Raw genomic sequence first — 24,388 nt, 5'->3', positions numbered from 1 at the left:
CAGTCTCCAGAAATCCTCCTCCTGATCTCTGGCTCCACTCCTAAATTGGCCTCTGCCCTGACCCTGACTGCTGTTGCTGCCCCTGCTGGGCTGATTGCTGCCACCGAGAAGCTAGAAGACCTTGGAGTCACTCCTCAGGGAAGATGGTAAAAAAAAAAAAACAACCCAACCAGGGTGTCTTTTCCTTTAGGCAATGATTAACCTCCTAACTCCCTCTAGGGAAACTAGCATTTTACCTCAGGGGGTATGGGGAGAAGGAAGAGACTCTTCCAAACAGGAAGTTGATTACAAGCATGTTATATTCTATGAAAGAGCAGTGCATTGCCTATTTCAAACAGTTTCTACAATTCATGAGTGCATTGATCCTTTTATTTATCTTACCTGAGATTCAGGGGAAAAATTCATCTCCCTGCAACTCTTTGCCATTTTGGCCTGCCCAGTTTGAGATTCCTAAAACCCATGTTCTCCTTCGCTATGGGAGATCCCACAGTACTGACAAAAGGAATCTGAATGGATAGAGAAAGGAACTTTAAGAGACTGGAGGTGAAGATTTTAAGCCTTTTCAGACTCCATTGTATTTATTAAAGTCTCTGTAATTTATTGTATTTTGCTGATTATTTTGTTTAAGATTTAATTTTGTTGGTTTAAGTTCATCTATTAAAGTAATTGATACTGTTCTGTTACACTGAATCATTTTAATCTACTGTGTTTTAACTATTAGATATATTCTATTACCTTTCCCCTATGGCTACTGAACAAAATATTATAAAAGCCCATAAACATTTCCCCCCATTTTTCATTTGTTAATTGTCACATAGATGAGAGATGGACTCAACCTAGCTAACAACCTTTAGAGAATTTAATAAGCTAAGAATTTAATGGTGATTCTAAGGGGTCTTCAGAAATAATCTTAATTAACTAGTGGTTTCTGAATGGGTGGTTTATTTAAATATTTATATTATAAAAGAATGTTATATCAAAGGTAGAGAAACAAAGAAATGTTCCTACCAAGGTGTTTCTATGAAACAGGAAGCCAAAAAGAGCTCCTGAAAAACCTCTTCAAGTTAATTTACTTTCACCAGAACAATCTAGATTTCTTGGTGATGTTCTAGACCCAAATAAATTATACTGTTGAAAGAACTAGCTGGAGAAAGGTTGTCATGCTGCTTATAAGCATGAGAGAGGGGAAACCCTTAAAGTTTTGTCTGAATTACTTTTTATTGACATTTATACAAGGAAAGAGGAAAATCTCTCAATGCCCAGAAAGAATGATCTGAATAGATGTGCAAATCCCAGACTTACAGGGAACTGCTTTTTATTAGAAGGATTCCACATGACTTCAGCACCCAGGCCAGGGAATAAAACTGTGAAGCTCCAAGTTCCCAGGCTTATGTTACTGTTAATAGAAACAGCTTAACATTGTTCCAGTGGCCCAAGTGTAGCAGAAAAGTAGTTTTTTGTTCATCAGGAAAATAGAGGCTCAGAAAAAGAGTAGTCCCACCAACCATGTGGCAAACCTTGAAAGTTATTTCTTAAACAAACCATAGATATCCAGACATGCAGTCTAGAATTGTGTACATTGGTGGGAAAGTATGGCATGAGTTTATGTTTATGGATCAACTGCTATGTTTTTAATAGAGACAGTAAGGTGTATAGTGGGTAGAATCCAGGTCTGGATTCAAGAAAGACCTGAGTTTAAATCTGGCTTGGATACTTATTAGTTGTGTGATCCTAGGCAAGTCATTTAACATTTGTCTACCTCAATTTCCTCATCCATAAAATGGGACATAATAATAATAGCATCTATATCCTAGGGTTTTTATTAGGATCAAATAAGATAATATTTGTAAAATACTAAGTATAATTTCTGGCATCCAAAAAGGACTTAATAAATGCTCCTTTTCTTTTAAATGGCTCTTTTACATTTATTCAGCAAATATTAGTTATGATTAATCTTCCTTTTCTCTTCTTTTTTAGTATATCTTACACATTTAAGAATTAATAGCATAATTGTGACCATTTTGTGTAAATGGGCAATACAACAGTGGAGGTTCAAGTGCTACTTCTTTGTAGATGTTATGGGCATATTAATAGTATTCAGGATCAGTATGGACATGACCAATAAGATGGAAGACTAATTATTTTCTTCTTTCTTCATGATCTCTCAAACCTTTCCAAAAAAAGAATTACTTATAAGAGATAAAGCAATTTTAGCTATCTCTTTAGACTAAAATAGTAATGTCAAACTCAAATAGAAATGGTAGTCACAAAACCATTCATAAGGATCTTGGCAGGCCAATATTGATTTGGAAAACCACATGCTCACATTAACTATATTTTATTATAGTTTTGCTTATTTTGTAAAATATTTTCCAATTATATTTTAATCTGGTAAGGGCCATGTGTTTGAGGCTTTTGATCTAAGATATCAAGAACCCAAATGAAATAAAAACTCAATGAAATAACAGCAAAGAAGGCTAATCTCTAATCCCTCACATGCTTACTCACTTTTCCCCTTATCAGTCACCACATTTGGGCTAGGTTGTATAAGGAGACCCATGGGACTTTAACAGAACTCAACTCTATCCTACCACCTGTCCTGTACCATGAAAAAATAAAAGATAGAAGTTTTCTTTGATTGGGATGCCAGAATAGCAGAACCCCCTATCTCAATGCAGCTCAACAAAGAACTGAGGTCAGAAGAAAATAGAACAGATTGCCAGTATGGATGACAGCCCATTGGGCCTGAGGGAAAGGGGATTTGTATTCATCTGGAACCAGTTCTACTTCCTCAGAAGTCACTATAGAGAAATGGGAACTCCCTAGGATGAGAGGGGGCTGAGAAAGTTTTGAAGAGGAATAGCCATCAAAGGAGAAGGAATCAGAAAGTGAGCAATAGAGTAATATAAAAACTTTTTTAAAGACCAAAATGACCAAAGAGCTCAGGAGGAAGAAAACTCAGAAGAATACATTGAGCATACACAGTTCAAACAGTGAGGAAGACAATAATAGAAGGGAATGTAGCCTTCATGTCAGTTTCAGAGTCCAAAATCTATGAAAATAGTGTAAAACAAAGGAAAATAAATCAATGCTCAAGGAGGCAGAGAAAATCCGAAACTTACATGCAAATGGAGCATCAATATTCTTTATATGCTTATTTCTTCATGTAGGCCAAGGAATCTATTATGGATCCTACTTATTTAAAGAAACTTGAAATATTGGAGTAATTCCTGTGAATTCCCAAGAGAACATGGAATGATAGCAGGATGTTCCCTAATGACTTAAGAGAGAAATAAGGATTATGAAAAAATAATTTATGACTTTCACAGCAGAAATTATCAACAAAGTAAAAAAAAATACTTGAATCCATGATGGCAAACTTCACCAAACAAGAGAGAGAACAAAGGCTTGGAAATATAGATACATAGAATTTAGGATGATCCAGAAGGAGAAAAGCAAAAGCAATAATATTATAAGAAAATATGATCAATATACAAGCAAAACATTGTTCTTGAAGAAAAGATATGTAGAAACAATTTAAGCATTATAAATGTTTCAGAAGTACATGACAAATTTAAAAAATCCTTGAATAGAACAATGCAATAAATAATACAAGAAAGTTGTCCCAAACTTCTGAACATATAAAACAAGTATCAATCAAAAGAATCCACAGCTCTTCAGCTAAACAAATGACTCTCATGTGGCAAACTCCAAGATATTGAACAATCTCCCTGACAAACAACAAATTTTCCAAGAAAACAGAAGAGAGACCTTCAAATATAAAGGAAAGAAATTCAAATAACACAAAACTATTCTGTAGCTACTGTGGAGAAGAGAGAAATTATAAGAAAATGCATACAAAGGACAGAAGCTGGAGATGGGTCAGCTGTAAGTCAAATGAAGATTCCTTTTGGAATGTGACCAAGAAAAGCAGTTTGGAGCCAAGCCAACTGCTGGACTTTTTCTGAGTATTTGGGGTTTTGGGGCTGATGGTGGTGATTGAAGGAGGAAGTCGGATTTATCTCTGGGACTTGGAATAATCAAGTTGGAGGTGACCTGGCTGATTTGAAGACAGAAGAAGGACAATAGTCCTTATCTCTCTCTCTGACTGGCTCTGTTTCATACTAGTGACCGAATTGTCATTTCTCTCAATATCCTCCAACCTAAGACTCATTGTAGAGAATAGGGATACCCCACCCCTCCTACTTCCATCCTCCACCCTTGTCCTGTCTTTCCCAAATAAATGCCTTGTTTGACAAAGAAGATTGAAACCTCACAGCTCACACTGGGTAACTTGAGGGAGACTGAAGAATGGGGGGAGGGAAGCCTGAAAGGCTTCTGAAGAGGGAGGTACAAAAGGGAGGAGGTTAGGCAAAAAGAAGATAACTATCTGATCCATTAGTTATCTAGTATCCATCTAATATACCCCCCAAAATATCATCTATTACACTACCAGAAACTGTAGGAGAGAATGGCATAATATCTTTAGAAGAACAAAAGAGCTCAAGATGTAACCCAGGGGGCAGCTGGGTAGCTCAGTGGATTGAGAGCCAAGCCTAGAGACGGGAGGTCCTAGGTTCAAATTCGGCCTCAGCCACTTCCTAGCTGTGTGACCCTGGGCAAGTCACTTGACCCCCATTGCCTAGCCCTTACCACTCTTCTGCCTTGGAGCCAACACACAGTATTGACTCCAAGATGGAAGGTAAGGGGTTAAAAAAAAAAAAAGATGTAACCCAGAGTGACAGATCCTACAAACCTGAGCCTAACCATCAATGAAGAAAAATGAATGTTCAACAAAAAAGGAGGCATCTGAAGCATTCCTACAAAGAAAATCAAACCCTGAGCAAATGGTTTATTTTTCAAACAACCAAAATACAAATACAGTAACCAAAGTCATAAATAGCAAATTAAGTTACACCAGGGAGAAAAAAGGGGAAGAAATGAAAAGAGGATCAGTGTTATTTATTGGAGAGGGGAATGGATGTGGAGTTAGGGAGACTTGATTTCCAATCTGGCCTCAGACACATTTGCTGAGAGATCCTTGGCAAATCACTCTTTGTGCATAAGTTTATGCTTTTGTACATGAGATGTTGGATTCAATGGTCTCTAAGGATCCCTTTAGCTCTAAATTTATGTTCCTGTAATATTTTCATACAAATATACTGAATCACAGGGAAATTAACTGATTGGCTTATGCAGTGGTATCACATTATAACTCCCCCGTCCAGCCCTTTCCCCCACCATGACATCATCCAGCAATAATAGATTCTGGATCTGTCTTTCCTAGTTACAAAGCATGGTACAGAAGGTCTCCATCAGGAAAAAGAACTGCTGATTCATTCATGAATCTCAGGTTATTTTTAGCTCACTTCTCCACGAGAGCTGGAAGCTTGGGGCAAGGAATGAGAGATGGGGTAGCATTATAATTTCTGCAGAGCAGAAGCTCCCCTCCACCATATTCCTATCTGCTGTCTTTCTAACTGCTCTTTTGAGTATAGGAAAGAAGAAAGCAAAGAACCCAGGGAGAAAAAGAATTTGAAAATTTAAGAGGAAGCCAAAACACAAAATAAGTCCAGGTAGCATTATTGATGAAACATAATATATCTTTCTGGTTGTCCATTCCGGGAAGACATATATGTAGTTGCACAGATATAGAGAGATAAAGACAAAAGCACCTGCTAACCCAAAACATTGTGAATGTAAATAACTTATCTTATATCTTAAATGTCTTATCTTGTGTCTTCTGTCTCTTCCCTTGCATTCCTTGGCCCAGGAGAATGATCACTGACTTTGAAGTCAGAGGACTTGAGTTAAAATCCCACCTGTGTCTTTATCTGTGTGACCTTAAACAAGTCATATAACCATGTCAATTTTAGTTTCCTCAGCTATAAAAAGTGAGGGTTGGACTAGATGGCCTTGGAGATCTCCTACAGCTCTGTCTTTATGAGCTTATGATCCTGAATCAGTTAACCTCCTTGCCATTTTCTTCTCCAATGGGTCATCTGTCAGAACTCTCCACTATGACCTGTCCATCTTGGGTAATCTTTCACAGAAAGTATACTTTCATTGAATTATGCAAGTCTCTCTTGCCATGAAAAGGCAGTGATCCAGGGGGAGCCTGGGCATATAGAATTGCCTATTGAATGATTGGACCCTTGTTTCATTCATGTAGGGAATTCTCAAGGAGAAAATCCTATCAGTCCATGGAGATCATCGCTACCTCTCCAATTTTCTTTTCTTAACCCTTTTCCTTTGACAACTACATTTCACTATAATTCGTTTCCTTTGAAATCCTGAATATTTTTTTATGCATTTGGAAACATGATTCTGAGGAGTCCATAGACTCTACCAGACGGCTACCAAAGATATCCAAAACATAAAAAAGGTTAAGACCCTTTTCACCAGAGAGCTGCCTGGGACACTAGAAGGTTAGTTGACTTTCCCAAGGTCTTACCACCTATATATGTCAGAGATAGAACTTTAACTCGGGTGTTCCTGGATCTGAGCTTCCCTTTTTATCCATTATGCCATAGCCACTTTTTCCATGTTTTTCAATGGTTCTACGTACTATTAACAGAAACTGAATTTGACATTCCATGAAATCTGGGAGTCAATAACTTGGCTGAACCTCAAAGGAGGGCAGCTAAGTCAAAGAAAAGTCATATTTTATTTGGAAAGGTCATTCTTTTCTTCTTTCATCAGGTACAATGGAAGCATCCATGATACAAAGCCCTTACTACAAGCTGCAGCATCCACATGGCATATTTTGTTGGAACTAAACAAAAATGAAAGTTGACAAAAATTCCCAGGCACAAGGAACTATACAATATGGTTACAATGATCATATGGCCTGCCCATCGCCCAAACTATGGGAAGCACTGTCTAAACTTTAGGACAGATTTAGACTAGTGCAGCCAGTATTACTCAAAATGAGTTGGACTTTTCTTCTCTGTCCTTTTTCCTGGAGCCTCAGACTAGCTCAACCTTGCATACATAGTATTACAAAAGCATTTTCTGGAACAAATTAAAATTCTTTTCCTTTTGATTTTCGATTCATCAAAATACACGTTAGTTTTCCAGGTCCCAAAGGATAACTAGGAAACATCATGACCAAGGGCATGAGTGGGAGTCCTTGGAGAGTTTCCTTGGTAACTGCCTGAAAGCCTAGCATGACCTGGATGAGGCTAAAACAATTATTGTTTTGGAGTACAAAATGGTGAGGAAGAGAGCCAATGTTCTGAATCAAACCTGGATGAGGAAAAATGTCTTAAAATATCCATACTTTTTAGTTTTTTTTAAAAATTCTGGATAAGTATTGATGGGAAATAGTGCTGGGGAGAGTATGGTTAAGTGAAAAGAGTAATTGGCAGAAGAATTAAAGGACCTGGATTCAAATTTCATCTCTGATGACTACTGCCTAACATTGGACAAGTTTCCTTATGTCCTTGGGTTTGAGTTTACTTGTCTATAAAATGAAAAAGTTGGAATAGATATCCTCTGAAGTTCTTTTTAGCTCTAGGTCTATGATCCAATGAATATCACCATTTGTATATTGAGAAAGGGGTGTATGGGGTGCTCAGGGAGGGGTAGTATCTCTGGTATGGAGAGCTTGTTGTGCCCTCCTAGGGCAGCTCTCCAGCTACTGACCCTGACCTGACACCCAGCTCTCACTTGTGGCTCCCAGTAGCTGCTAGCATGCGGCAGCGGCCACACCCTGGGCAACGGCTTCGACAGGCCGGCTAAACCTTGTGAGGGTAGCCATAGGGTCATTGAACCCTGGTGAACCAGGGCTTTGCTCACCCAGCATGTGAAGACTGCTTCGGCTGAACAGACGGAAGAAACCAATAAGAAGGTTCAACGGCTGAGATGGCGATGCAGCAAAGCACTGTGGAGTGCTCAGGGCGTAATGGAGCACAAAAGACAACGCGGCCATCCAATGCAGCTGAGGAAGTTTCCAGGTGTAACGACTTTTCGTGCCACTGGACCCAGGCTTCCAATGCCGAGAGAGTGGGACTGTCTCTCTCTGTGCATCGACTTTTCCACTTAAATCTTCATGCACAAGTGTCTTTGTGCACAAAAACACACAAAGACAATCGTCATCCTCAGTTACCGAGAGACAACCAACCAAACCATATTGAGAAAACTGATCATGTCACCCTTTATTTCTAGATCAAGTAACCATTTTGACTTTATTTTGGTATATAGTATGAGATGTTGGTCTAAGCCTATTTTCTGACATAATGTTTTCTAGTTTTCCTAGCAGTTTCTGTCAAAGGGTGATTTAAGAATGATCATTTCAAGCACCTTTTATGAAATAACATGAAGATCCATCATGTAGAGGATTCAGAATCCTGTGGTTTCTTTCCCAAGTTTCTATTGTGCTAAAGAACGGGCAGATTCCATTTTGCCTCCTGTTCTTAGGACAGGCCAAGAAGGGACATAGAATCACCGATTTTAAGTTAGGAGGGACTTCTTTTTCTTTCCTGAAGGGAACTTGGAAGAACTGAAAATGTGTGATCATATTTTATGTATTGAAATGAATTGATTTAAATGTAAATAGTCATCAAATTGGTGTAGTTGTTTATGTTGGCATTCGGTGTTAAGTATTTAATAAAACATTTAATTAAAAATATAATCTCCTAGAGGAAAAAAATAACAGATTCCAATTTAAGAGAAGCCATGCTTAACTAATGTGTTACTGTTCTTTCAAGGGAAAAAAATCAGTATGTGTAAGGGAATGAAGAAATAGGTTTAATATATTTATCTTTTCAAAATGTTTCTAATGTTTTATATAAAAACAATTAAAATAAGTAAATAACCATCGGTTTGATTTGCAAAGGATTTTTTCATGGTCCAGGATTATTTTAGATTTATAAAACATCCTGGTAAAAAATACATAAACTTACCATTGAATTTATACATTTGATGCTGTGAGAAGCAACATGACATAGTGGAGAAAGAAATGGTCTGGAAGCCAGGAAGCACTGGATTCAGGTCTTGCCTCCAATTCATTCTGGCTGTGTGATCTTGGTCCCTTAACCTCTCAGGATCCCAGGCAACTCACTGAGACTAGAAGGCAAAGAGCATTGATAGACCTGCCTTGATAGAGGGAGGTTTTTTGAAACTTTGGCAATTAACAGATTTCAGAACAGATTTCTTTGGAGAACTGGATTTCTAAACTTAACCCATTGCAAGACAGCTGAATTTCTGAATTAAATTCAGAGACAAAGAATTATGATAGATAGAGGACAAAATCAATTAACTGTAAACAGGATCAATGGAAAAAACAGAATCAATTTGATTATTTCATTAACAAAGGCATTTACTTTAACAACATAGAAAGAATAGAAATTACAAATAATTTCCCTCAAAACCATACACCTTTCCCACAAATATACTTAACGTCTAGGAAGGGGGGAGAGTTGGAAGGGACCCAAAGTACAAAAATAATGGGGTTCATGTGAAGGAAATAATACATCAATGTCATTTCTCTTTCCAGAGATTCCTTTACCAAGTTTGCTGTAAGTTACCCATCTTTGCAGATGATAAAGCAGTTCTTCTGGACTAAGGCTTGGATGGACTTGTTCACTGACCAGTAGGAAGGATGCTCTGCAAACTGAGAGTATTGGGAAAGAACAATTTCAGATGAGGCTGGAAGCCAGATTGTGGAGGATTTTAAAGATAATTAAAAAAGAGGAAATGGAGGCAAGAAACTCAAAGAGCTTTTTCAAGGAATTTAATTAAAGAGAGGAAGAGAAACCTACGATAAATAGCTAGCTGTATAGTAGGCTTTAATTTCTGGGTTTTTTTAAGTATGGAGATTTATGATTGTACACAGCAGGGAAAGAACTGGTAGGCTGAATATTAGAGTCAATGAGAGGGAGGATAATAGTTTGGACAATATATTGGAAAAGGCGACAGAGATGGGATCTAGGGCATATATATGTGGGTTGACCTTTCCAAGCAGAAGGGTCATTCCATCAGAGACTAGAGTCAAGGAAGAGATAATGAAGGATGCCAGGTGTATGTGAGATGGGGAGCTCAGGGGGATGACCTCGTTTCTGTGAAGCATCAGATAGACTCCTCAGCTGAGAGAGTGGGGATAAGGGTCAGAATATTGGGGAGGAAATGGATGTTGAAGTCCTATAGTATAGGTCAGGAGTTGGAGTAAAAAAAGGGAATTGTAAGCCAGATAGAGAATTCACTAAGAAAGGAGGAGAATGGGGGGGCAGCTGGGTAGCTCAGGGGGGCAGCTGGGTAGCTCAGTGGATTGAGAGCCAGGCCTAGAGATGGGAGGTCCTAGGTTCAAATCTGGCCTCAGACACTTCCCAGCTGTGTGACCCTGGGCAAGTCACTTGACCCCCATTGCCTAGCCCTTACCACTCTTCTGCCTTGGAGCTAATACACAGTATTGATTTCAAGATGGAAGGTGAGGGTTTAAAAAAAAAAAGAAAGGAGGAGAATGTCTTGGCATCAGTACATGGTGGCCACTTAGATATGAATTAGGTGGTATTTGTATAGAGTGAATCTCAAAGGAGGAGAGGTCTGAATGATGGTTGTAGAGGGAGTTTCTAGAAGTAGCGGGTGGGGGGGGGATGGAACAGTAGGACCCTTCTAATTCTATCAATTCAGATTGCATCAGTTTATTTCTGGTTTTATTGGGGATTTTGGTTTTGTGTGAGTGTGCTCTTAGAACAATGACCAATCTGGAAGTTTGTGTTGCATGATAACATACATATGTGGCCCAGATCAAATTGCTTACCAGCTCTGAGTGGGGGGAGGAAAGTGAGGGAGGGTGACAGTTTGGATCTTACAATTTTGGAAAACATGCTAAAATTATTATTACATATGATTGGAAAAATTAAATATCTTTGAATTTAAAAATATACCCTCATTGCCCTTTGTATTAGCTACCATTCTGATTCCTGTAAACCTCAAAATTCCTTAGACTTATAAATGTTGGAAATTTCACCATTGGGATATTTCATACTTGGAAAATTTCTTACTGATAGTCTATTGGAATGGGAACTCCATTGGCATGGGAGGTTCCTTCTCTTCCCTTCTTAAGATTACTTTAGGACAGAAACCCTTTGCTGAACAATGGAAAGGACTTTGACCTATGCTTAAGCATAGAACAGGAATTTCTTTGAGTCTTGATTGATTTAGAATTGATACAATGGAGATACTTGGAATAAATCTCCACCCTATTCAGTCCTAATAGGATTGAGTAAGGGCTGCAGCCTAGATCAAAATTTAATTATTCCAATCTCTACCATACTCAAGTTAACAGGATTTAGAAAGGGCTGTAGCAAAGGAGTATAGATTTAATCATTGGAAAATATGACCTTCAACAGACATGTGCAAAAAGCCAGAAACCTCTGGGCGGTCCTGGGTTAAGCGAGAGCCTCCATTGACAGGGAAATTGATGAAGAGTGATTGGTAGATGTGAGGACTGAGGGGAGGCAACTTGGATGGTGTCCTTAAAGATAGGAGGGTCTGGAGACTGGAGGGGGGTTGAGTTTTTGGTCGGTGGTTCCTGGGCTCTGAGGAAGCTTGCTCGGAAGGAAGCTGAAAGTGGGGGCCTCTGAGACTGTTTCTCCATTTTGGACACGTGAGTGAAAGGGACTGATCTCTTTTCTTTGCCCCAGCTATCTAAGGGCTTGGGCCTTTTGGCCCAGCCTAAACAGAGGGGGTATTTAAGCCCTATTCCCTTCTCTCCCCTTTCTCTCTCTCTATATATCTCTAATTCCTTTCTTGCTCCTATTGTAATTAAACTCCAAAAAGGCTGACGGCTGACTTGAGTTTTTCATTTAGGAATTACATAGCTGATTCCTTGGCGACCTTAAATTAATATATATCAGTCCTTTAAAGTGATTCCCTTGTAACATTCCTCAGATGTCCTAGCATTCTATGATTCCTAATTAAGTAGTGTGGAAGGAAATAATAATGGATTTAAGGCTTTGGGGCCACAAAGAACTTGGAATTATTAAAAAGGAAGAATAGTCTCCCAAATGCCATCCAGCCTTCTTTCTTCTTCTTTTTCAAATTTTGGCTTAGTCCATTGCCTTTCTCTAAGATTTAGTTACTAGTGGACTAAAGCAATGATTTATTGCATAAAGAGGTGAATTGATTTATCAAGGTATATGTAGTAAATAGAAGAAATAGGATTTGAACTCAAGTCTTTTGACTCCAAGGTCAGAGCTCTTTCCATTTTATTAGGGTTCTGAACCTGGGATCCACAGGTCTATATACTGATAGATTTTAGAAAGTCCATGAATTTTGATTTTTAAAAAGTACAACTTTATTCATACTAATTTCTAGCTCATAGTTAGCATGTGTTTTAATGGTTTAAAAACATGATTCTGAGAAGGGACCTACAGGCTTCACAAGTTTGCCCAAAGAAGGGATGGGGGATCTGTGACATTAAAAAAAAATGATTAAAAACTCCTGTACTGGAGCATGCTTTGAGATTGCCAGAATATTGTCTCGAGATCAATGTATCTTCAGCCTAGAGCAGGAAGGGGTCTCAGAGGTCAACCCCATTTTCCTAATGAGAAAAAAGTGCTAAGAAATGAATTGTCTACAGACACACCAGTAAATCCAAGACGTCACACTCCGTCTCCACCACACCATGCTGCTCACATGTTTGCTACCTAGTGATGATCATCTTGACCAAGATACCACTTTTCTTCTTCTGTTTCTTTAGGGGTATCACCTGAAATTATCATGCCCAGCTGTCAGATCCTAGGTGACAAGTGATTCTTCGAACCCAACTAACCAGCCACTCACTCAATCAATCAATAAACATTTATTAAGGACTTACTTTATGCCCAAAGTTGTACTAAATCTTAGGAATATGAAAACGAAGCAAACAATAATCCCTGCTCTCTAGGATCTCACAGTCTAATGAGGGAAACAACACACAAACAAATATATACAAACAAAATAATTTTGGTTGTTGAGTTGTTTTTCCATCATGTCTGACTCTTTGTGACTCTATTTTGGTGTTTTCTTGGCAAAGTTCCTGGAGTGGTTTGCCATTTCCTTTTCCAGCTTGGTTTACAGATGAGGAAACTGAGACAAGATATAAATTTTGTGTAGCTCCTCCCTAGCTCTTTTTCTTTCCAGAATGCAGCTTTGGAGGCTGTGGAGAGAGCTTGGCAGGAAAGTTTACTCATGTGGTCACCCTTAAGTTTTGTATTTCTATTTTTTTATTTCTTCTACTTCAAGTGATTATTAATAAACTTTATAAAATATAATACTTGGAGTTATTGGACATTAATTTAAATCTTACATTGTTGGCGAACCACAAAGTGATAGAATCTGATCCTCTTTTGAGATAGCCTTTGAGTAAAGATAGGGAGTAGATTATTTTGAGATAACCCCATTTCTCACCTTCTGTGGCCCTTTTTGCCCTCCTCCTCAGGGGAACTCTCTTTGGAGTCTTCCCGGCACAGGAGCCCTGAAGTGCTAGAAAAGAGAGTCCTGGGGAGCAAATTCTAATTACACACAGATGATAAAACCAAGGCTCAGAAAGACTGGTCCAAGGCCACAGAACTAGAATAGTGGTTGGCTTGAACTTGAACCCATATATCTTCAGAGTATACTTCCAGGTGCTCAATCATTTTGTTTGTAGCATGGCCTCCTAGAACAATGAAGCTTTCATTTTTTTTTCTTGGCCAAAGCTTTGTTTGCCATCTGTAGGCCTCAGGAATGCATCTGTAGGCACAAAATAGAATGAGTTGATATAATTTGACTTGAGGAATTTCTTTAATCCACATGTGCCTGGCATTGAATGCCAGGGAATTGAATGCCAGGACTCTTTGGAGCCATTATGCTAGATTTCACAAAGAAAGACAGTATTTTGCCTAGAGGCAGAGCTACAGATAAGGAACAGAGTAAAATAATAAAACTTGTTTCCGTTTTCTGCAAGCTTTCTGGTTTACACACTATTATCTCTTTTGTACACCTCATAACAATAGCCCTGTTAGATATTTATGCAGGAATTATTATTCCCATTTTACAGAGGGGTAAACCAAGGCTTACAGGAATTAAATGGCTAGACTAAGATTGCAAAACCACTTAGTGATAAAACCAGGGCTGGAGAACCCAGAGAAACCCTTATCATTTAATACCAAGATTCTCATTCCTCCTTTGTCAGTCTCAAGAGATTGTGCCAAACTAGGGCATCAGAGTCCCCCCTCCACCCCCACGATACTTAACTTCCTTGTATGTCCTGGGCCCCTTTGACAGTCTGGCAAAGCCTATGGAACCCTTCTCAGAATGATATCTTTAAATTCATTTAAAAATAAAATAAAAGGGAAGGAAGACAAATAAGTGTTTTTTTTCCATCCAAGTTCTAATACTGGGCTACCATTCTGCCCCAAAGTTAAGAACCTTTATTCTTCATGGCAAGCTCTTATAGTTGGGTTCTTTGTGTCCAAAGGTCTTAGTAATTCTCCTCTACCACCAAGCTTGGGGAGATCTCACCTATAAGATTTTGTCCATAGAATTGCTGATCTAGAAGAGCTAGAAAGAATCTTGGATGCCATCTTTCCTCTACCCTTATTTTATATTTGTAGAATGCCATATTTTATACCTAGTAAAGCAACCTACCCAAGATCATTCAAGGAGTAGTAGAAGCATAGGAATTTGAACCAGATTCCCAGAATCCAAATCCAGTCCTTTGTTCCCTGCACTATTCTTCCTCATCCCCTCAAGGCTCATTTCATCTAATCTCTTCCTTTTACAGATTTGATAACTGAGGCCAAGTATGGTCTAATGACTTGCCCAGGGTTCTCACAGGTAGCAAGTGGCAGTGTCAGGTTTGCAACCTGGTCCTCTGACTTCAGATCCTACATTTTTTCTCTTGTTTTTCTTTTGCCCTCAAAGCTCATGTCTTTCAGCTAACCAAGGGCACTAGTTCAGGGATGACAATTGGTTTATGGTAAAGATCCTCTGAAGTAATGAAGGCAACCAAGAAAGTGGGAGGTGGGATGAGAAATTTCCAAATTGCCCCAAGTGGATATGACTCCTCTCCTCTCTATGCTGTCCTTCATTCTCTACTTACCAACTAACAAACACTTCAGTTCTCACTGACTTTATCCACTTGTTGAAGAGTTTCTATTTCTAATTATTCCTATTTATTATTATTATTATTGGAGGCAGCTAAGTGGCTTGGTGGATAAGGGTCTAAGAGTCAGGAAGATCTGATTTCAAATCAGGCTTCAGACACTTACTAGCTATGTCACCTCGGGCAAATAACTTACCCTGTTTGCCTTAATCCATTGGAAAAGGAAATGACAAACCAGTCCAGTACCTTTGCCAGGAAAACCCCATGGACAGAATTGGCATAATAATACCTCCATTGAGTCAAGGAGAGTTGGTCACAACTGAATGACTAAATATACACATTATTATTATTAGTAGTAGTAGTAGTAGTAGTAGTATAAGATAATTTTAGGGTTGTGACTTAAAATGTAAATTAATTGGTTGCCAGGGAAAATCCCAAACAAAATACCCAAGTCAATCTGGAAATTTATGATAATTTTAATTAATATGGAGGGAAGGATTTAAGGAGAAAGTGGGAAGAGGATATAGGATTTCTTCCGCCTGGCCTGTGCCAGGGGGAGTTCAAGATCTCACCGCTGGGTCTCCGAAGGAGATTAGAGGCTTCTAAGAGGATAAAGTTGGCAAGTAAAGGAGGGAAAACTCAGCCAGAAACTCACCATCGAACCGGACAATAGCTTGTAGCCATGCCAAGATGCTGAAAGGCCCAGCATGCTGCCACCAGCCAAGTCTTCACTGCCAAAAGGTACGGGAGAGAGGAAGTGAGCCAAATCTATAGACCTTTTACCCTTGTGTCCCCTCCTCTAAATGCCCATTCTTTAGTTCTCATCTTCTTTGATTAGATTATATCTTTTGAATTACTTAACACTTCTTTGTTAAGTTCACCTTTTGTTAGTTACTTAAGCTTTTTGTGATTAATTTAACCTTTATAGTTACTTAACACCTTTTTGTATTAAGATCTAAAAATAGACTTAGCTTAAAGTTTTACCTTCACTATAAAGTAAGAACTAAGTACCTTCATTGTTCAAACAGGAGATTACAATTTCATCTTCTCCATGAAGTAAGATCTAAGTAGGGTGGAGTAATCTAAATTTCACAGTAGTAGTAATAGTAGTAGTAGTAGTAGTAGTAGTAGTAGTAGTAGTAGTAGTAGTGATGGTGGTGGTGGTGGTGGTGGTGGTAATGGTAGTAGTAGTGGTGATGGTGATAGTATTTGAGGTGATCAGGAAAATATCCAGACCCATGTTACTGCTCACAGCATCACAAATTAAGAGCTAGAAGGGAAATCATCAGTCATCTGGCTGCAACCCGATAACCATTTTAGAGATGAGGAACTGCAAACTCACAGAAGTGACTTAACCAAGGTCATACAGGCAGTAGATGTCAGAACTGGGATTTGAACTCAAGACCTATGACATAAATCTGGTGTCCTTTCTACTCCTGATGCTAGACAATGGTTCAGATAGGCAAGAAGAAGAGGGGACACTGGGGTAAAGAAAAAAAATAGCCCTGTAGCTCATATGCATTCATGCTGCCAGTCCCCATCTGCCCTCCATCATCACCAAACCCAAAGACAGAGCTGTGCCTCTCTCATCTCCTACACACTTTCTACAAGGAGGTCTTTTGTGCACTTCTTTTTGCTTTCAAGGTTATTATTGTTAGTGGGAGATCTGAGATAGAAAGAGTGCAGAAGAGGAGAAAAATGGAATAAAATTGTTGGTTTCTAGTTTTCAAAGCTTTCAGTTTGTGTCCTCTGGGAGTCTATTTTTAAAAGGAATTATTCCAACGGTGAGGCATCTCTAAAGTCAGTGAGAGGATTTTGGAGACCTCTGCTTCCTACTGAGACATGGGGGGCGGGGGGGAATAAAGAAAGCCTATGTTCAAACTTGCTTGTATGGCTATGGGTCTAGAGGAGGGGGCTCCAAAAGGAGGTCTCTGAGGCCACTGTGTGACTTGGTGCCTTTGACAGATGAAAGCTCTTCTCTGGGCCTGAGTCATCACCTGTGAAATGACCATCTTGGATGTGGGGATACAATAGAAGGAATATCAGATTTGGAGTGGGGTGTGAGGGGTCTGGGTTCTAATCCTGATTCTTTCCTGGTTCTACCCATGTGATCTTCACCAGTCAAATTCCCTGAGTCCCTATTTTCTCTCTAAAAAAGAGTATGAGACCAAATGACTTCTGAGTTAACTTCCAGCTCTAGAGTTATGGTCCTACAATATTTGTGACCTTGGATTAGTCTCTTAACTTCTCCAGGCCTCAGTTTTCTCATTAGTAAATTAGTAGTGTTGGATCTGATGGCTTCTGAGGTTCCTTCCAGCTCAAGATCCAATGATGTATGTGATTCTGGGCAAGGCAAAACCACAAGTATTTATCCTGTCCCTGGTATATCCCAGGCGCCATGGTAAGTATTTAGGAATACAGGTACAAACACAAAGAAAAACAGTCCCTTCCTTCAAGTAGTTCCTACTTTAATGGGGAAGATGAGGGACCCAGGGAAGGAGAGAGAGGGAGCCATGTATGTGAAGGTTCCTGGAGTAGGAGATGGGCACAAAATCTAAAAGTCTGAGCTCTCATTCTTTTCAGGTATCCATGGGATGGTTGGACCAGCTGGCCTATTCCAGCTCCCACACTAGGATGGACGGGATCCCCAAGGCCCCTTCTAGGTCACAGCTACATAGATTTGGAGCAGTTCCAACATGCTCTGATGCTGTGCTTGTTTGTACATATGTGTTTGCTTGTTATCTGTCCCACTAGATTGTGAGCTCCTTGAAGTAGAAGTGATGGGTGGAAACTGGAAAGGGGCAAATTTTGGTTTGATGTCAGGAAAACTGTCCTAACAATGAGAGCTATCCCAAGGTGGAAATAGACCACGCAGAAAGATGGCCATTTCTCCCTCTTTGAAGGTTCTCAGAAGAGACTGGAGGATCCCTTCATCAGTGAGGTGGCACAGCCTACTCTTGCACACCACGTGTCTCTCCGTTGCTCTTTGGGTCACCTGTGACTTTAATTCATTTCAGTACATGATTGAATTCCTTTCCATTCCTTTAATCATGACCTCCCATGATCCACAACCTATAGAATCACCCAGAAGACCACTCACCTTTCAAAGATGAATCTTATATGGGGTCATTCAAAGAGAGCCCCAAGCCATTTCCGCAGGGCTCCAGTCCTCTTTCTTCTCCTCTATTCTGGACATCAGCCATTTGCAGCATCCTTCTGAGATAGAGACACTGAAGGATCGGCTCTACGGACCCTCCATCAGTTGTAGGCATGTCACGGCCTGAAGAATGGGCAGGAGTGGTTCACTTGGTTTAATCCTCTCCAAGACATCAGGACAAATATAACAATATCATTGTGCATTCACATCAATGTGGACCTGAGGTATATTTACTACACGTGTGACTTTCTGTTATATATAAATGGGCGTCTTCTACTTTGTATAAACCCATATTGTAATATTTAAATTAAATTAATTATTTAAATAAAAAACAATATCTCTGCAGAGAGAAAGACAGACAAAAGAGATAAAAGAGACAGAGAGGAGAGAGGCGGAGAAGAGAGACAGAGAGAAATGGGAAAGGAGAGAATGAGAGGAAGCGGGGAGTGACGGGAAGGGAGGAGAGGAGGATAGTACACAGCAGGCAAAGGGCGACAGAAGTCCATTCCAAAATCCAGTGCAGCAGGCTGCTGCTTTTACCCTCCATTCATTAAATGTGAAATGCCCAAGGGAGGTGTTGGTAGGAGTAGAAAACCAGGAAAGGCTTCTTGCAGAAAGTAGGAGGATTTTAACTGAGATGTGAAGGAAACCAGGGAGTTGGTAAAAAGAAAGAGAATTCCAGGCATGGGAGAGAATCAATGCAAATACACGGAGTCTGGAACTTGAGTGTTGTATGGGAAGAACAGCAAGGAGGTCCTGGCACTGAATCACAGAGTAGGTGGAGGGGAATAAGGGCATTTATATGCTCTGAAAACTGAAGGAGTTGGAGAGCCCTAATGACTAAGGAGTCTTCCCATAGGAGACGGAACAGGAGTCGCGCCTTGAAGGAAGTCTAAGAGGCAAGGACATGAGAAAAAGGTAGCATTCTGGGCATCGGTGACATCCAAGATAATGACTTGGAGGCTGGCAATGAAAACTGGAGATGGAGGATCCTGTATGAAGAAGAGCAAGTAGTATGGTTGAACCATAGATCGTACGGAAGGCAGGAATATTTCAGAAGACTGGGAGAATGGAATGAGTTGGATGAGAGAGAGCTAAACAGCCAATCTGGCAGGAATAGAGAATGCAGGAAGGGGTGTGATATGCAACAAGGCCAGAAATATAAGCTTGAGTCAGCCTGGGAAGGGCATTCCATTCTAAGTCAAGGCACTTGTATTTTATCCCTGAGGCAAAAGGGAGCAATTGGAACTTCTTGAATAGAGGAGGGCTATGATATGAGACTAATGCTTTAGGGAAATGGCTGGATCCTGGAAGCTGGAGAAAGCCTGGTAGACAGGAGTCCAATTAGGAGATGATTGCAGAAGACCAGGAGAGAGCTTCTATAGTGGTGGCTATGGGAGTGGAACAGAAAAGACTCGAGAAATGTTGTGGAGGCAAAATGACAAGGCTCGATAATTAAGTGAATGTAGAAGGAGAGGAAGAAAGAAGAGTTGGAGGAGGAGGAGGAGGAGGTGGAGGAGGAGGAGGAGGAGGAGATTTCATACCTGGGTGATTGGAAAGATGGTGCCCTCAGCAGGAATGGGGCAATTGGGAAGAGAGTCTGATTTAGGGATGGGGAACATGGAGGGATGGTGTGAGGTAATGAGTTCTACTTTAAACATGAATGTATACATTTGAACGTTATCTGAATAGAGGTGATAATTAAATTCATGAGAGCCACGTAGAGGTATAGAATGAAAATCGAAGAGGATGCCACTGAGATCTTTGGGGAAAACCAAAGGAAAGGACAATGATCCAACAAAGAAGGCTGAGAGGGCACTTCTAATAGATATGAAAACCAGAGTGAAGAATAAGAAAATACCATTTGATTTTGCTATTAAAATAGCTGATAAACTGGGCTCAGAATCTTCCTTTTAAAAGGACACAATATCCATCCATCTGGATTCCATTTTGAGTTAAATTGAAATGACCCCAAGCTTCTTTGTCAAAGGGCATTTTGTAGTTTGGGTTCTCACCAAATTCGATATAGTAATTCCACTAATCTAAGATACAGTGAATCCGTTTTGGCTCAAACACACCAAAGATGACGTATTTCTAAGCCTGGCAAATTAGAGAATGATTGAGAGTTTTGCAAAGTGTTTTAGTTAACCAGGCCCTTTTAGCACAGGATTCAAATAAATCTATTGTGCAAAGCATGGAATTATATACAAAGAAAAATGGACTTCTGGAGGGCGATCCTTTATCAAGGAACAGGGACACAAATGTTGTCTTGGCTCCTCCTGTCCTGTTTTTCTGGGCTTCATTTCAGGCAAGTGTCTGTCAGCTGTCTTGGAGCAGATTGAGTGGGGGATTAATTGGAGGAGTCTCTGTGACTACTGAGTCATGGCTGGGACCACACAGCTGAAAAAAATGTGCCCTGCTCTGCTCAGAGAATCTTGTGGCGGGCGTGCATTATGGATTTTAAAATTGGCTCTCCTCTATTCCCTACAACATGAAATTCCCAGGTAGGGCTGTTAGCAGAGAGAGGAGGAAGAATTAGTGTAGATGGGATTATAGGCAGTGGGGGAAGACAAGTGGAAAGGCATTCAAGTAAGGGTGGGGAGCAAAGATAGGGGCCAGACTTGAACCAGGAGAGACCAGCAGGGGACTGGGGAGAGAGAGAGAGAAAGATAGAGAGGGGGAGGGAAAGAGAGAGGGAGAGGGAGAGGGAGAGGAGAGAGAGAGAGAGAGAGAGAGAGAGAGAGAGAGAGAGAGAGAGAGAGAGAAAGAGAGAGACAGAGAGAGAGAGAGAGACAGAGAGAGAGACAGAGACAGACAGAGAGAGAGAGAGAGAGAGAGAGAGAGAGAGAGAGAGAGAGAGAGAGAGAGAGAGAGAGAGAGCATAGTTGAACAGAAGGCAGCCCAGCAGCCAAATCATTGACAAATATCTTAAGATGAAGAGAGGGGCATGGTCTGAAGCCAGGCAAGCTGTCAGGCCTTGGGCAGGGAAAGGGGAAAGACATTAAAAGACGCCCATTGCTAGGGTCAAACCACATCTGATGGGCTGGGTCCCATTTAGAGTCCAGGACTTGGGAAGTCTATTGAATGGTTGGAGAGCATCCAAAGGAGGCCAATTGGGGCTTACAGATCATCACACCATCTGAGGTTTGTTTGAAGGAATTGGAATTGTTTTGCCTGGAGAAGAGAAAATGGGGAGGGGGGATTGGGGGGACATGATAGCTTTCTTCCAGTATTTTATGGACTGTTAGATAGAAGAAAAAATTGATTTTTCCTTTTGGCTCCAAAGGGCAGACCTGGGAGCAATGACCGGATTGCTAGTTGGGAAAAGGTAGACTTTATAGTGTTAAAAAAAAGAAAAAAAAAGCCATCATGACAATTAAAGCTGCCACAAATTAGAATGGGCTCTCACAGTTATTCAGCATCACTTTATTAAGTGCTTAGTATGTACCAGCCTGACTTTTAAAGGAGCTTGCCATGAATCACACAGCTAGGAACTATATTAGGTGGGATTTGAACCCCAATCTCCTTGAGTCCATGTTTACTCTTCTGGAAATGGGGAAGAGCCAGCTCAGAAGCAGAGACAGAGACGGGAGGAGGGTCACGTCCAAAGAATAGCACAAAGGCCAGTGTTGCTGTAATGTAGGGTCTATGTAGGGAAATCAAGCATAAAAATCCTGCAAAGGTAGGAAAGACCAAGTTGTGAGTTAAAGAGAAGGTTTATATTTGACTCCAGAGGTAACTTATTTGAGTTGAGAGGAGGTGTGGGCTTGGGAGCAAGGCTGAAGTGGGCATATCTGAATGTTAGGAAGGACAATTTGGTAGGTGAGTGGAGTGTAGACTGGAGTGGGGGAGAGTCATAAGGCAGTGGATTTCCCCCAATGAGTTTCTTTTATTTTTTTAAACTCTTCTTGAAATCTTCAATTTCAAGGCAAAAGAATGATAAGGGAGGTTAAGTGATTTGTCCAAGGTCACACAACTAGAAAAAATCTGAGGTCAAATTTGAATCCAGCTCCTCCCAGCACTAGGCTTAGCTCTCTATTCACTGAGACACCCAGCAACCCCCACAACATTCTTTAAGCAAAAGCTAGTTGTGAACTTTCCAGGTTTGTTTTTAAGAGAAGAGAATTCCTTTTCCAATCCAATGAAACACTGCTGGTGTTGTATAGTGGTAGGTACTGGGGGTGCAAAGGCAAAAACCTAAATAATTCTTGCTTTTGAAGAGCTTGAGTTCTTTGGGAGAGTGGCTACAATACAGCACATAGAGAGTTAATTGTTTGATTATAGGCTTCTTGAGGGCAGGGACTTTCTTTGACTTCTTTTTGCATCTTAGCACAGTGCCTGGCACATAGAAGGTGCTTCATGGTGTTTATTTCTTGATTGGTCTTTTGCATGATGAAATAAGGAGAGCAATCACTGAAGAAGATGGCGACCAAGAAAGGCTTCCTTCTGGTGGTTGCATGAATGATCTGGGCTTTAACTCTAGGGATTATTCTGAGGGGGGTGGCCAACCAAGAAACGGAACATTCTGGACAATTCTGGATCTTCCTGGGCAGAGAGGAGTGAGCTAGTCAGATTGGGGCTTTAGAAAGATTATTCTGGGAGCTGTGGCATTAATTTAAAAAAAAAACCATCATTCAACTCAATGAAGGAAAACTCTTCTCCCATAAGCGGTGTCCCAGGATTCTGTTCAGATCACACACAATTTCTTGGGCTCAACTAAAATCCCACCTTTCTTGATCTCTTGTGAAGTCATTAGCTTCTATTTGCCCAATTCCAATTGTTTTTTTAACCCTGCCATGTTGATTGTAGGACCCCATTTTAGGCAGCCAACACATTCCAAGACCCTACGCAGAAGCTGAAAATGGTGCATAACAGAACTGGGGTCGGGTCATTCGATCCAGTTCATTTCCTAGCAAGGCCTTGGAGGCTACCACAAATGCTTTTGTGAAGTCCTCCAATAAATCTCCTCTTTGTTGGAATCCATTGATTAAAGGACTATTTACTGCAGTAATACTAACAAATCAAAGGGAATCCAGAGCTGCTCTTCCTTCCCATACATTGTAAAAGTCAGATAGAGGTACAGGATGCCAGGTTCTGTTCTCTTTGTATCTGACTTTGGGTTTCACTGATTTGGGGCTCTCCAGATCTCCCCCAAACAGATGGATGATGTTTGTGGAATGTAGAGTGGTAGAGAGCTACAGAAGTGCCCAGTGACTTCCCTGTGGCCAAACAGTCGCCATACATCAAGGACAGGACTTGAACTTCAGTCGTCCTTACTCTAAGACTGGCCCTTCTTCCAAGAATTGGCCTTCTCTTCTTCAACTTCCTGGTTTTTGAGTCTCAGTCTTCCTTGCTATAGAACTCCTATCCTTCTTGACATCACAGTGGTCTTGGTTCCTTCTTTAATAAATTGGGGAAGAGAAAAAAAATGGCCACTCTCCTGGAAATGATTGCTTTTGTCCTTGTAGGGAACCCTCCAGTGAGGAAACTCCCTCTACAGATGGAGATACAACTCAGAGTTTTAGGGCGTTAAAGGGTCACAAAGCAAAGGAGTATATGAAGCATCACTTGAACCCAGGGCTTCTTTACCTACATGTTAGCTCTTTATCCACCACTGGGGGATTCCTACCTGCAGTAAAGGGCTATAGACTGGAAGAAGAATGAAGGAAATTACTGGAGAAATCCATTGACAGTCGAACAAGAGGTCTGTATACCCTACAACCCTACAGCGCTCATGAGAAAGTCCTGCTTCTGTAATGAAAAGATGAAAGATCTTCTGGTTGAAACCTGGATTGAATGTCAGCTTCTGTCACCTGTGTTATCTGGGGCAAGTCATATTCCCCTGAAAATTAAAGGAACAGGCAGTTAGGTGACTCAGTGGGCAAACCACAAGGACCTGGGTTCAAGTCTGGTCTCAGACATTTCCTAGCTGTGTGGCCCTGTGCAATTCATGGAACCCCAGTGCTTACAGCTCTTCTGTTTAAGAACTAGTACTCAGGGGGCAGTTGGGTGGCTCAGTGGATTGAGAGCCATGTCTAGAGACGGGAGGTCCTGGGTTCAAATCTGGCCTCGGACACTTCCTAGCTATGTGACCTTGGGCAACTCACTCCATTACCTATCCCTTACTGCTCTTCTGCTTTGGAACCAATACACAGTAT

The sequence above is a fragment of the Monodelphis domestica genome, chromosome 2, assembly GCF_027887165.1.
Source record: "Monodelphis domestica isolate mMonDom1 chromosome 2, mMonDom1.pri, whole genome shotgun sequence".
NCBI lineage: Eukaryota > Metazoa > Chordata > Mammalia > Didelphimorphia > Didelphidae > Monodelphis > Monodelphis domestica.
The sequence above is the reverse complement of the archived record's forward strand: the minus strand, read 5'-3'. Positions refer to the sequence as shown.